We start from the raw sequence: 15,071 nt of genomic DNA, 5'->3' as shown, positions 1-15,071 counted from the left end.
TTATTTACAATCATATGTGTATGTAATACAATATCAATATATTTAAATATCAATAATAGTATATTGTGAACCCGCTACTTCTAAATCAAGCTAAAGCAAAATCATCAAGCAGCGATAGGCCTATCCGGATTCCGGAAGCCCTGTAGATACATGCATTATTAAATGTGTCATCACTCTATTACAATCACAGATGAAACTGATTTGTAATTGTCAAGACAATAGGGCTCATCATGTGTTAAGCTGTGGTCTAGTGAGCAGATTTCCACAGCACTTGTTCACCATTATGGCCCTGCCAAGCGGGAGCGCAGATCTCTGCTCCCTTCCTTTTAATCACAGAGCGAGATCTGCGCTTCTCTAGCTGTGTGAGGACATGCAGACGTGCAGCTCAGTTTAATGAGGTGCTTCTCTCCTCTGAGGCTGCTGGCGATGAGTGTCGGCTGATTCTCTCTTTAAACAACATTATCTGGCAGCATTTGATGTGAGCCAGCCTGTCAAACCAGAATCCCACAGCAATCTGCATCTGAGCGCAGCGCGGAATACTTATAAAGAGGGAGAAGATCTCCTCGTTTGCTCTCTCTGCCTCTTTTTCTCGCTATCTCGTACTTGCACACACACACCGAACACACACCCATCTGAAACCTGTAAAGCTATTTTCATACTCGCATTTGCATACAGATGAAATTTACTGCTAGCCTAAATTAAGAACAAAAATGTGGATGTATTGTTATTTACCCATCAAGGGAGTTACCCTGGACTAGAAACCAGGAATAGACAGAACCCCTGGGGAGAGAATCATCAAGCGCTGTTATCATGTGACCAACTGGTGGGCCACTTTCATGTCCCAGCGGTGCCCATTATAAACCCCCAACACACACAAACACACTCCCACCCTCACACCATCTCGTCATATTTCGCTTCTGATTGGTTCCGTCACACCCGCGATGACTGCGAAGGCAAAACATGTAGTGCAAAGCTGTTTCACACCCTCTCTCAAACTGCTTTACTGGGAGGGCACCTGTGTAGCTCCTCATCAAATTAATATGCAAATGAAGCTGTTCGTACAATTAAATTAACCACACAGAGATCAGCCGTTGAGATATGCTGAGATTTGCTTGAAGCTGCATTCAAAAGTCGATTGTAAATAAATAGCTGTACAATGTTTAATGGCTGATAGCACGCTTTTATGCATGTTTACTAACTAAAGCAACAATGGAGCTTCAAACTAATTGGACATCACCAATGGACTCGCTGTGTTTCACAGCTGTTTGATGTGTTTTCAGGCTTTTTAATTGCTAACGGGGAATGTTAGCATACAATGTGGCCCTCCAAATTAGTGGGAATCTCATCACCATGGGGTCACCAGTGACTTGATATGAGTTCTTTCTAATTTAGGCTTTTGAAGCCACGCACTGCTGTCCCAAAATAGCTACATTTAATCAATGTAAAAAACAACAACAACAAAAAAAAACCCAGATAACAAACAGTATTGTAATTTAATTATTTAGATATTGTCTTACATTAAAATTATGTGTACTGTGTGTTTATCTGTTGTTTTTGTATTTGCATATTCAGTAAAATAATAGCAAAAACAATAAATAATTAAAAAACAATATTGTAATGATTTTCCATATCACTAAATTTAACCATCACAAAAATTCTATTTTCATTAGGGAATTATTTAGTGTGTTTATTAAGCTGTTTTCCTCACCCAATATTAATATCATGCTAATACTGCACATGTGATAATATTGTAAATAATCCATTGCCAGTAAATGGCCAGTAACTTAACACACTAAAATGGTATTGGTGGTATTGCACCTTAGCGCTGGTTGCCATCTGTCATAAAATGGTACAAAGTAAAGCAATAAGCAAAAGCAATAATATCAGTGCCCCTGTCCCAAATGGCATACTTCATGTATGTGCACTTGCAGTCTGCAAGACTGTAGTGTGTCCCATTTGTCATTTTAGGTTTCAAAAGGGTGCTCGCGAACGCCCCCTTTGCGGCTAATATGAGCTCCACTGCAGACTTTCACTACCCTACAGTCAGGCAAGCCTGCAACCTTAGCCGAAAAAGCGTAACTCCTGCTAACGCTGCAGTACGCAGGGAAAAAAAACAAGAGGCCGTTTTTGCTTAATTTTTTTATGGATGCCAATGGAGGAGAGGCTTCACTACGCGAAATAAACCGGTTTTATGAGGAAATAGCTTATCATTTAATGAATCAATAGCCCAACAGCTAATCTACAAAATGTTCGTTTTGGATTGATCTATTTTAGAGTTTACACCAAAAACGTGACGGGTATGATTCAGTTTTTGGCACTTCTCATTCATTTCTATGGTACCCACAAACAGTGATTGGCAGACGCACAACTCTGAACAAAATTAAATGACATCAAGGCTGCAATGTGTTTGGTTATCAAGGCACACGTGATCCAAGTTGGCCATTACACCTTTTCAGATTCTTGTAGATTCTCCCAATAATAAGACCATCTTTGGACTCGGAGGAAGATCACCATAGGGTTCCATTTGGGACAGGGCCATTATTGCTAATTATTTTGGCCTGGATAATTGTGTAGTGAAAATGTGATATAGTAACAGACCTACAGTTACATCATTGCTCACAATGAATTAACTCTCAAAACAGCCCCTGGACCATCATTTCTAGTGAATCACAGTTTCAGAGTTTAAAACAAAGTTTTGAATGTTGGCAATGTAAAGTTAAAAAAGATAAGACAAGAAGACAAAAAGAAGTGTTGTTCTTCTCTAGTATAGATGGCTATTAAATAGTCAATATGATCCCCTTCAGCCTTGATGTAGGCCTACTGGTTAACTCTGTGAAGTTCATGAAATCATAAAAACCTCAGCCTCTATAGTGTCTTATTTTTTTCAATCTCTGAACATTGAGCAAGCTAAAAGTGAAGGTGCTAAACATTTTAAGAGCTTATATTCGTGAAGAGTTGCTGGCTAAGCTAAAAAAATTATAATAATTGTTTCATCTTTCATTGTTATTGAAATAATTTAAGCATTTTCTGTCTTGCCCACTGCAGGTAGATGGCAGATATGGAAATGTATATGCGTGTGAGTATCTGTGGATATGTGTTCAGAGGAAGTGAGTTTGTGCCAGCGAGAGAGTAGAATGTACATGAGTGCTTCGAGAGTGATTGAATATGAGTGTTTTTCTGAAATTTTAATTGGGCTTGCACTTTTGCCAGACTGTAATGCAGTGGTGACAGGCCCTGCCTGAGTCACGACAACCAGTTCAAAGACATGTCAGACTGAACCAATATCCCATCCTCTTCCCTCTTCATCTTCCTCTCTTTCTGTCAGACTGCCAAACAGACCCAAACTTATAATCTCAGAAGATCAGGAAAAAATGAGGTTTGTCTTCATTAATATATTCAGCCTGAGTTGTGTGAAAAACATAATTATTACAGTACTGAATGAATCTGAGCATTGGGTTATTGCACTGCAGAGTCCACAACAGCAGCTGATTCTCCTTAGGGCCAAAAAATACCAGACTTTGGATATCAATGATATCATGCCTCTCTTGTTACCTTTCTCCTTATCATTCACTCTGTTTTTCTCACATTCTACCTCCATATACTCTCACGTTTTAATATTTGACTGCATTATAGAGCAGGGGTTTTAGAGCAGGGCTAGCAGAATTTGATTCTGTCTATACTTACTATTTTAAAATATGGGGATATTATGGGGATATTTAATTTAATTTTATCAATCAATAAATTCCACTAGAAACAAACCTTGTTGTATTATTTTAATTTAATACTGTGAAGCTGCTTTGATACAATCTGTATTGTGAAAAGCGCTATACAAATATACTTGACTTGACTTGACTTAATCCAAATTCACATTCTCTTACGTACTGTAAAAAAAATGTTTATCAAGTAACCAACATGACTGCATTAGATTAAACCAACCAGGTCATTTTTGATCAGGCGGTTCCTTGCATTCAGCTATGCTAATACTTCCATTCAGAAACTTATAGTATATGCAGAAACAGGGGTCTGTGCTAAAAAAAGAAAAAAAAAAACTTATACCATTCAAAAGTTTGGTATTTTTTTTAATGTTTTTGAAAGATGTCTCTTATGCGCATCAAGGCTGTATTTATTTGATTAAAAACAAGTTAAAGTAAAACAATAATATTGTGAAATATTATTACAAATTAAAATAACTGATTTCTATTGTAATATATTTAAAAATGTAATTTATTCCTGTGATGGCAAAGCTGAATTTTCAGCATCATTACTCTGAAATCTGAAATCATTCTAATATACGGATTTGCTGCTTAAAAACACAATACCATCAATGTTGAAAACAGTTGTTCAGATTAATATTTTTATGGATACTGTGACTGAATTTCTTTGAGGTGCTTTGATGAATAATAAGTTCAAAAGAACAACTTTTATTTGAAATAGAAATTTTGTAACAAATAGACTACCTTTACTGTCCCTTTTGATCAATTTAATGCATCCTTGTATACATTTTCTTAAAAAAAAAAAAATCATATTGACTCCAAACTTTTGAACGATAGTGTATATCCCAGTATTTTCTGATCATTTGTCATAGTTTATATGATTGATGTTTAGCAATGGAAGAATGGAAGGAATTTGATGATTTATGACATGATTTTATGACATATATTCCATGGGAATTAAACCCATGACCTTGACTTGACATTTCTAACGCCATGCTCTACTGTTTGAGGTATAGGAGACACACAGCAATTGCAAGGGCTTTAGAGGGAATGTATGAAATGATAAAATGACGAAATATATATCTTTAATGCTATGTTAAAAGCATCTACCAATAGAATAAAAACAAAAAACAAAAGTCCCATACATGAAATGTATAACTACATTCAGCCTACACCTTAAAAAAAAAAAGTGAATGGAGGCAGTATTTACCTCAAAGAGTCATTATTATAATACAGTTTACAGCCTTCAAGGGATAGTTCACTTTGAAATTAATTTTTGGTATGTTTTAGCTTACCTCAAGGGCATCCAAGATGTAGGTGTCTTTTTTTCCGCAGTAGTTTCAATTTTTATATTTTTAGGTCAAACCGTTCTTGTCTGTCAGTCATATAATGCAGGTCGATGGTCATTATCTCAAAACACAAGCACAGAGTCCAAATTAAAACAATTCCCCGTCGTCCAAATTAAACAATTCCCCATTGTAAGTACACATTGATGGCCTAAGACACGAAACGAGCGGTTTGTGTGAGAAAACGAACAGTATTTATATCGTTTTTACCTCTTATACACAGCCATGTCCGAGTGATCTGATCTGACGTGTACGCAGACTGGTGCATAGATATATACACTAGATGTCGCCTTAAAGACATTCGTTCCAATGAACTGCCGTAGACAAGGCGACATCTAGTGTGTATATATCTATGCACCAGTCTGCGTACACGTCAGATCAGATCACTCGGACATGGCTGCGTATAAGAGGTAAAAACGATATAAATACTGTTCGTTTTCTCACACAAACCGCTCGTTTCGTGTCTTAGGCCATCAATGTGTACTTACAATGGGGAATTGTTCAATTTGGACGACGGGAAATTGTTTTAATTTGGACTCTGTGCTTGTGTTTTGAGACCGTGACCATAGACCTGCATTATATGACTGACAGACAAGAACGGTTTGACCTAAAAATATCAAAATTGAAACTACTGCGGATGCCCTTGAGGTAAGCTAAAACATACCAAAAATTTATTTCAAAGTGAACTATCCCCTTAATCAAAAGCACATCTGGATAATTATTGCCACAGGCATCGGTTTCAGTGGGAACAACAGGGCGACATCCCCATCACTCTTTGCCATGACCGATTTTGTCCCTAGCACTTTTTTTTTCTGTGGACAATGAAAAAATAAAAATAAACTGGTACACAGCAGGGATGCATCTAATACAGAGGAATAGTAGCAGGAGTTAGTGTGTGTTAGTCTGATTAGGCCGATGTCAGCGCTGGAATGTGAAGTGTTTAATGTTTAGCTGTGTGTTCGCTGCGGTTGTCACCAGTGGCGGATCCTGTTATAGAGCAGCAATGTTCTTTCCCTACAATATATTTTTTTTATCCACCCTCTGTTACAGTGATATCACAACATAAAATGCAAACCAATGTTGTTTATGTGTAGCAAACACTTTTAAATTCTCTTACAGTGCATTCAAGGTTGACATTGTATGTGTTTTTTCGCTTTTTGCTTTTACTTAATGGACAATATGAAGCAGACAGGGAAGTGAATAGGGGAGAGGGAGGGGAAATGGCATCTGGATGTGATCTAGGTCAGACTTGAACCTGGATCCCTTTTAAACAGCCCTTATATGTCACGAGTGTATAAGATAGCACCATGTTAAGGACAGGAACAAATACAACCCTCTCCTTATGCAATCAATGGCATGCAGCTGTTTTTTTTTTTTTTTTTATAAAAAAAATCTTTACATTTAGCTGGGATTGACCTCAAGAGCTCTTGCACTCGAAGCAAGAATGTTTATTTGTAGACCAACAAACCATTATCCCGTCACTGATAGTGCCAGATTGCCTAAAGTCAAAACTGATATTCCAGTTTTGACTTGAAAATCTATTTTAGCACGATTTTAATAGAATATTTAGTCATTGAATTAAAAACAGATGCTCGATTGGATTGAGATCTGGGGAATTTGGATGCTAAGTCAACACCTCAAACTCGTTGTTGTGGCCCTCAAACCAATCCTGAAACATTTTTGCTTTGTGGCGGAGCGCATTATCCTGCTGAAAGAGGCCAAAGCCACCAGGGGATACCGTTTCCATGAAAAGGTGCACATGGTCTGCAACACTGCTTAGGTAGGTGGTACGTGTCAAAGTAACATTCACATTGATGGCAGGACCCAAGGTTTCCCAGCAGAACATTGCCCAAAGCATCACACTGCCTCCACCGGCTTGCCTTCTTCCTATTGTGCATCCTGGTGCCATGTGTTCCCCAGGGAACCTTCTTCCATTGCTCCGTGGTCCAGTTCTGATGCTCACATGCCCACTGTTGGCGCTTTCGATTGTGCTTGAGCAATTTGAACTACAGTAGTTTGTCATTCAGACCACACGGGCCAGCCTTCGCTCCCCACGTGCATCAATGAGCCCTGGCCTGTCGCCGGTTCACCACTGTTCCTTCCTTGGACCACTTTTGATAGATACTGACCACAGCAGACCGGGAACACCCCACAAGAGCTGCAGTTTTGGAGATGCTCTGTTACAACCCTATGGTTTGTGTTTTGTTACATCTCTGTTGTTTTGTGAGTGTCTGTGTGTGTCTGTTTAGGAACGTCATCTGATTGGCTGAATGATGCTATGTCCTGATTGATGCACAGTACTTTAAAAGCCATGTCATCACTTCCTCTAACGAGAGAGATTTTGTGTTTTGAGCAGAGAGAGTTTGTGTGTGTGTTAGGAGAGTTTGACTGTGTTAAGAATATTAGAGACTGTGAGTATTGCTTGTTTGTTTGATATTGGACATTGTTTGTACCTGAAGAACTTTGTTGGTATATTTGACCCATTTGCCTGTTTTCGGACGCTGATTTGGACTGCCCTTTTCAGTTTGTTTGCCTAGTTGTAAATTTGGGAAAGTAGGGAGTCTGACGCCATTTTTGTTTATTGTAAACTGTTTTGATATCTGTTTTTGGATAGGGAGTTTCTTTTTCTTTTCTTTTTGGGTCAGGGTTTAGGAAAGAGGTTTAAAAATAAGGGTGTTTTGAATCAAAAGTCCCAAATGAAATCAATAAATGTATCATTGTTCAAATTTACTACATTTTTCTGAGTCTTTCATGTTGCACCCTTTCCACTAGACGGGGCGTAACATGCTCTGACCCAGTCGTCTAGCCATCACAATTTGGCCCTTGTCAAATCCTTACGCGTGCCAATTTTTCCTGCTTCTAACACATCAACTTTGGGGACAAAATGCTCACTTAAAATATCCCACCCACTAACAGGTGCCGTGATGAAGAGATAATCAGTGTTATTCACTTCACCTGTCAGTGGTCATAATGTTAGCCTGATCGGTGTGTGTGTGTATATATATATATATATATTATATATATATATATCTGTATGTGTGTGTATATGAAAGATCACCAAATGATTGGTCCAACAAAGTTAATGGGTTTGATCTCTATCTCCTCCTGAGCCATAAAGAGTCAGAGTCTTATCGCTGTGTATTTTTACACAATAAGACTCTCTATATTTCTTCTTCTATCATTCTTATTGGTAATCTCTTCGCCTACTTGTGCCCGAGCAGCTGCCTTTATTTCTTAACACCACAAATCCACCAGCAGCGCGTACACACACACACACAACACTCATGCTTGGGAGATGTGGTCCAGAGAGGGATGTAAAGCTCAAAGTGACGAAAGGTGATGAATGTGCCAGAGTTGGACAGGAACACAGCACAGCTCCAGGATTACAGAGCTCAGCTCCACGTGATAATGAGTGAAGGGGTGAAGACATGTTAAGAGGGCTCTGGACACATTGTGAGTTATGACTGACTTATGAATGTCTGGGCCTCTGGATCTCTGCCTCCCTCTCACACTTGCTCGCATCTCTCCTCATACTCCTTCTCAACCGCCGTCTGCTATGAGCCATTATTCATTTCAAATTTAATTTTGCATTGCAAACAGCACTGCTAGAGAGGCACACCAAACACTAAAAGAAATCTTTACAAAAAATGCACCGTTAGAGTGTGACTAACTGGAAGTAGTGGTGCTTCTAAATGCATTTCTTAGTAGCGTGACTAGCTGTTTATTACCGTGTGTATATTATATATATTTATTTTTCTGGGTCCGTTGCTAAAAAGTATACTTCAGTATACTTAAAAATATATACTTTTAAAGATTACTGAAATAATATACTTATGTACAACCTGAATGTAATGTTTTCTGTCACTTTATTGCATGTTTTATTTTACAAGTAAATACAAATGTTTTAGAGTTTTATTTTATGCAATTACTTGTACTTTACATGTGCTGGTATGTTAATCAAAATAAGTGTACTTCTTTAAAGCATGACAAAAGATGAAAATGTACTTTAAAGTAAAACTTTTCATTTGACTATTACAAAGTGCACTTTTTGAAAGTGTACATATAAGTGATAAGATAAACAATCAGAATGTGTACTCTGTCTGTAAGTACACTTAAATGGCATTTTATTTCATAAATATTATATTATCTACAGTTTTTTTAAATATACTTTTAAGATTCGAACTTTCAATACAATTAAGCACACTTCTTTTCACAGGGTGTTGCATAACTGTAGTTTATCTATTTTAAATTATGAACAGCAATAGCTTGTGGCTTGATAAAGTAGTTTGAAATTAGCTTTCCCAGTACTGGACCTTATAAGGTATTGTGTATAAAGGGAGACAGAGACAAATGGAAATGGTGTGTGTGTGTGTGTGAGTGAGAGAGAGAGAGAGAGAGAGAGAGAGGTCCTGTGTGTGGGGTCCTGGTATTCACTACATTATACTCAAATGTCCAAATTGACCTTGTGGGGACATTTTTTTTAATCCACATGAGGAACCAAGCTTATAAATCATAAAGAATGATATATTTTTTTTATGTAAAAATGCATAAAGTTTTCTGTGATGGGTAGATTTAGAGGTAGGGTTAGTGTAAGGTGAGAGAATATACAATTTGTACAGTATAAAAATCATTATGTCTGTGTGTGTGTGTGTGTGTGTGTGTGTGTGTGTGTGTGTGTGTGTGTGTGTGTGTGTGTGTGTGTGTGTGTGTGTGTGTTCCTGCATGTTTTTACTTTTTCCGTTGTCTGATATTCAACTGTTTTTTTAGTTGTTTTTTTGCTGCAACATCAAAATTAACAGTGTATTTTTAAAGGCTTATTTAATTTAAGAAGCAATGACATTCTGATTTCTACATCACTGTTCAAATATACATTTTTCATTTTTGATTAATGAACAAGACCCACATCTGTGTCAATATATATATATATATACACTAATTACAGCATCAAAAGCAGCAGTCGGTTCTCTGAAGGAAAGATATACACTGAGGAATCTGATTGGATTTTCTTTAGCCTTAAAATCTCATTATTTTCTCTCTGAAATCACTGAAAGGTTGAAGTGTAAGATACATTCACAAGCATCCATATGGTTCCCAGTGGTTGTGGTGGTCATAACGGTGAAGGAGATAAAAAGAGAGCTAGATAGAGAGAGACAGACAATAATTGCGTTCCTAATCTCTTTCAACTGGAACCAATTTGGCTAATAATCCTGTTAGAGGAGCAGGCAAACACACACATACACACACTTACTCACGCCTGGGACCTCAGCCCCCCCTGCAGGGGTGCATGGTGAGGTCTTCATATAAGGTCTTGATTAAGAAGACAATGTATGACAGGAATGTAAGGAATACGTGCATTAAATAAAAAGGAGAGTGCTGGGCTGGCTTTAAACGGTCATTGACTGTATGACTTGATTTATTCTGTGGAATGTCCTGTTTCACTTTACTTTAAATGTCACCGTGTCTTTTTGTAATGACCTGCATCTTTGGCCTTTACTCAAGTGTTTTCAAAGGTGATGTGTGTTTCTGCACCATTAGCGACATCAAACCATATTGCAATGTTTTTGTTTGAACAAAACAACTGAACAAACTGATAAAAACTGACTCAACTAATGAATGGTTTGGTTTGGGATGAAACTGTTTGTCCAACCAATTGCAGAGGTTAATTTTTTCAATGTTTTTGTTGCAGAAGTGCTGGAAACAATGACACATCAGTGACGCAGTCAGACTGAGGCAGATGCTCGAGCTGATATGAGGAATGGGTGAGTTTGGATTCTTGGATCAAAGTTGGGTCAGTTAATTGGCCCACATCAGTTCGATTTTTAGATGTTCCCTCCCACTCTCCTCCCCTCATAAACTGAATCATTTGGCCGGCAAACTCAAACAACCTGGTCCAGGGTTTAATAAATATATGCAATACATATATATTTCTGTTTGCTGGGCTCACAGCCCACAGGTGGAATTTTCCCAGTGCTCCAGATGCTCGGCCTGCTGCTGGGTTTCATCTAAATGTATCAGATTCATTGAAATGTGTTGGGGAAAATGAATATGAGAAGTCCTCAAAACTTCTACAAAACTCTGCAGGGAATTTCTGTAAAGGTCTGTGGGTAAATTCAGGAGGGAATGAAGAACAGAAAGTATACATATTATACATTTCCTAACCCAAAGTTATGTTTTGGCTCTTGTTTTCATGAAGTCTTTTCGAAGCAAGGATGGAGAATAATCTTGCGAAGCCCCAGAGTCCCATCCTCTTTGGCGGTGTCTTCCTGTCATCAAACTCAAGGTCTGTATCTTACATCAAACGCTTATTACAGAGCACATACTGTATATACTGTCTGATTTATGATAGTTTGTTGAAATATTTATGTTTATCACCAGTGTTTATTTGACAATGTGTTAATTACGGAGAAAAAAAAAGGGGGGGGGGGGGGGGGATAAAACATTTCTGTGTTAAGTTGAAATGGCAATATATACAGTAAAATCTAAATGTAAGGAAGCATATTTTCCATAGGAATTTTTTTGTTGTTATTTTTAATTTTTTTGTTAAAGATATTAGTATATGGCATGAAACAAACCAATCAGCTATGACATCAATCACAACATTAAAAACTTTGATGTAAATCAAAAAAGTATTTGCATATAAAAAAAGAATAAAAAGCATTGTGAATGACATAATTGAATTAAAAACAATGGAGAAATAAAAACCTATTGATTTAAAGATGTTAATTATAGATACAGAAACAAAAAAAATTGTTTATGGCAAAATATGCATATACACGAATATAAGTATAGCTTAATGGGAGTTGGCGATCGTTAAAGAGTTTTTTTGCCGGGATTTCTTTGCAGAATCATGAGTAATGTAGTTTTCACCAGGAATTCCACTTAACCATGATTATTTAAATAATAATTTAATAATAAATAACCTTGTAGCTAACAGTAGGTCTGGTATTAAAAGATTTATAAGTTATCATTAAAAAAATGATAAGTTATCATTGTGGATAAATAACATTTCTCCTTTCTGCACACATTTAAGTGCTGTTTGAGATCTGTTAGAGATCACAGGCAGTGAGAGGCTTCAGGACACTGGTCCTATTGAAATAATTCACCCTTGTTCATATCTCTCTGACCTCTGAGCCTAAGGTCAGCACTGGGACTTAAAGGGATAGTTCAGCCAAAAAAGAAAATGATGTCGTCATTTACTCACCATAAAGTTGTTCCAAATCTGTTTGAATTTCCAGAGTATTTTTTTTTTTACCAAACTATGGAAGTCAATGGTCCAAAACAAACAACTTGTAAACAAACAAATAGTATTAGTAAACAAACAAACAAACAAATAGTCCAAAACAACTTGAGGGTGAGAAAATGATGACAGAATTTTCATTTTTGGGTGAACTATCCCTTTAAGGTGAGAATGCAGGATGATTTAGTAACCCAGAGCAGTGAAGACTCAATAAAGGGGCTAAAAAAAAAGTTAACTAGTCAGTAACCTTTTTTGTGTGTGTGTCTGTAGTCACTTAATGTTTTATATATTTCAACCCAGTATAGTCTGACATGATGCAAAATAAAGCAATGTGAAGATTTGTTTTAAAATAGCTGTACTGGGAACCGTCTGGTGGTGTCTACGGGTCACAGTTGGACCAGCAGCGTTCCCTTGGGCCAAAAATTGTATGTGTGAAAGGAATTACCCTTGCGATTTCTCAGACAACAGAGCAGACTCAGCTGTTTGACTACCAGGCCACCCACACACTGATCTAATGAAGAAGGATCGTCAGAAAGCAGGCAAATACAGGCTGGCCTGTAGTCACGGGTGGTAAATGAAGGCAGGCGGCGGATGTCGATTGGTAAGATATCATCTATACTCAAAGCGCAAAGCACAATTTTCCAAAAATGCCACATCGTTTGAAGTCATGGGACATCAACCATTTCATACAAACAAGGTAAAAATGCAGTACATAAACAGCTATCCGTGGCATGGAACATGTGACATCGGGGATGATGTTGCAGTAAGTCTGTCAAACTTGTGTTTGCAGGAATAGGCCTATATGTGTGTTTATGTATATTTATCTGTCATTGCAGTCAAAATAGAGAATGCAGTTTAAGTGTTTCAGCACGGCTCCTCAGATCAGTGTACAAAAGAAAGGTTTCTCCCTGATGCTGACTTTCCTGTCTACAGTTTCCACAACAAAGGAAAATAGCGCTTGTGGTTTGAACATGGCACTTCTCCCCCATGCCACAGTGTGACACCCCTCTATACTCAAAGCTGTGGAGAAAGAGGATAGAGTGATATGGTTTGATACAAACTGTTACTGTGATGTGCTGCCAAGATATTTTGATGTCAAGTTAACTAAAATGAATCTGAATAAATTTATTAATCTAAAGTGGAACTTGAATGAGGATCAAACTAGTTCCAATCTGATTGGCTGGCTTTACACAAATAATTGGTACTTATTAAAATAATCAGTGTTTATTACTTTAATACAGAAGGAAATTCTGACTACAGAGCCAACACACATTTTCCAATCATTTCTTTGGTATTATTTGTACAACTGTTCAACTGCTGTGCCAGTATTTGAGCAACTATTTTGCCGCATTATAGTCTATTAATGAGGTACAGTCTATTATTGAGGTACCATTTGTCTCTGTACAGTTAAATTTACCCTCGTTAAATGTCATGTTAAAAAAGAAATGAATGAATCGTGGTTGATCGAGTTTCACGCCGCTTATTTGTGTTTGTTTGACAGACTGTTTCTCTGTGCGTTAGTAGACTCTTTCCTCAGATCTTATGCTTGTACTGTAGGTGGTGACAAGTGACTGTCTTTATAAGTGAATCATTGAATCGTTTAGTTAACCGAATAAATTTGTTCAAAATCACTTATTCATTCAGGAACGAAACAACTGACTGTCTTTATGAGAGAGTCATTGAATCACTAACTCAACCACATGAATTGGTTCAATAACATTGAATCAATGAGAAACGAAACATAACTAGAAATATTTTGCCTAAAAAGTAAGGGTTGGGGTTAAGGTTAGGCAATGTGTTTGACGCAAGTAATGACTGCCACCATCATCACATTTTGTTATTGATTATTCGAATTGCTAAAAGTGTTATGTTTGATATAACAACTATATATCTCACTCTCTAAAATGTGCAATGTTACAAAGTCTTGAACAAAACAAAATAGCATACTTATGTTTGAAATGTTTATCATGAGATTATGGCTGCAATCGCTGCATCCGAAATTGCATTCTTCCCTACTATATAGTAGGCAAAAAAACAAACAAAAAACAGTATGTGACAAAAGAAGTCTGAATTCACAGTACTCAAAAGAGTAGGTAAAAAGGCCACGGGAGAGGATTTATGAATGGCAGTGAATGGACGTAACTGGTAGGTCACATGATAATGACAACATGATGAATGTAGTATGTCCAGATTACATTCATACTCCACACATTCATACTTTATAGAACATACTTTTTTAGCGGTAGCGCTTATTCAAGATAAGTACCTACTCAAGAGAGTATGCGATTTCGGATGCAGCCGATGTGAATTGTTTCACATGTTATAATAGTGTGCAGTAAGCAGTGAACAGTATGCTAATATTCCATTCTAAACAATAGGACTAAACACATTTCACAGTGAGCTCTCTGAGTGGTATCTGCTTTAGTCCTTTTTCTAAGACTGTGATTCATCTTGTCCACAAATGCGCAGTTACTAAATTCCAGGCTCAAGGAAAACATCTGTAATTATCAGAGGAAAGTAAAGAAACCAAACAAAATGAGCTCAAACAAAGGATATATAATATAACGCATGCTCATTAGGAAGCTCTGTCTGTTTGCATCGTCCCTGAAAGCCCTTCAGGCTGGGAAAAGTCATGGAATAGGGAGAGTGCTGGAAAAGCAGCCATGACAGAAAGCAGCGGGCTTGCTAATTATCTAAAGTAAGAGCTCATGCAGACCACTGGGGTGCGTGCAGGTTGGATGATTGCACATGCTCGGATGGCTTCCATCCAAAATG

The 15,071-nt window shown here is 37.4% G+C and overlaps 1 long non-coding RNA gene across 1 annotated transcript in view; it reads left to right on the top strand.

Moving 5' to 3' along the window:
• Window positions 1-11,359, top strand: part of LOC309503719 — a 51,041-nt gene extending 39,682 nt beyond the window's left edge. The window contains exons 2-3 of the long non-coding RNA XR_014207834.1: window positions 10,746-10,818; window positions 11,253-11,359. This is a non-coding gene — a long non-coding RNA (uncharacterized lncRNA). The remainder of the gene's footprint in view (window positions 1-10,745; window positions 10,819-11,252) is intronic.
• Window positions 11,360-15,071: the final 3,712 nt, after the last annotated feature.

The sequence above is a fragment of the Leuciscus leuciscus genome (genome assembly GCF_965113295.1).
Source record: "Leuciscus leuciscus genome assembly, chromosome: 7".
Classification (NCBI taxonomy): domain Eukaryota; kingdom Metazoa; phylum Chordata; class Actinopteri; order Cypriniformes; family Leuciscidae; genus Leuciscus; species Leuciscus leuciscus.
Note: the sequence above shows the minus strand (reverse complement) of the source record. Positions and strands in the feature narration are given on the sequence as shown.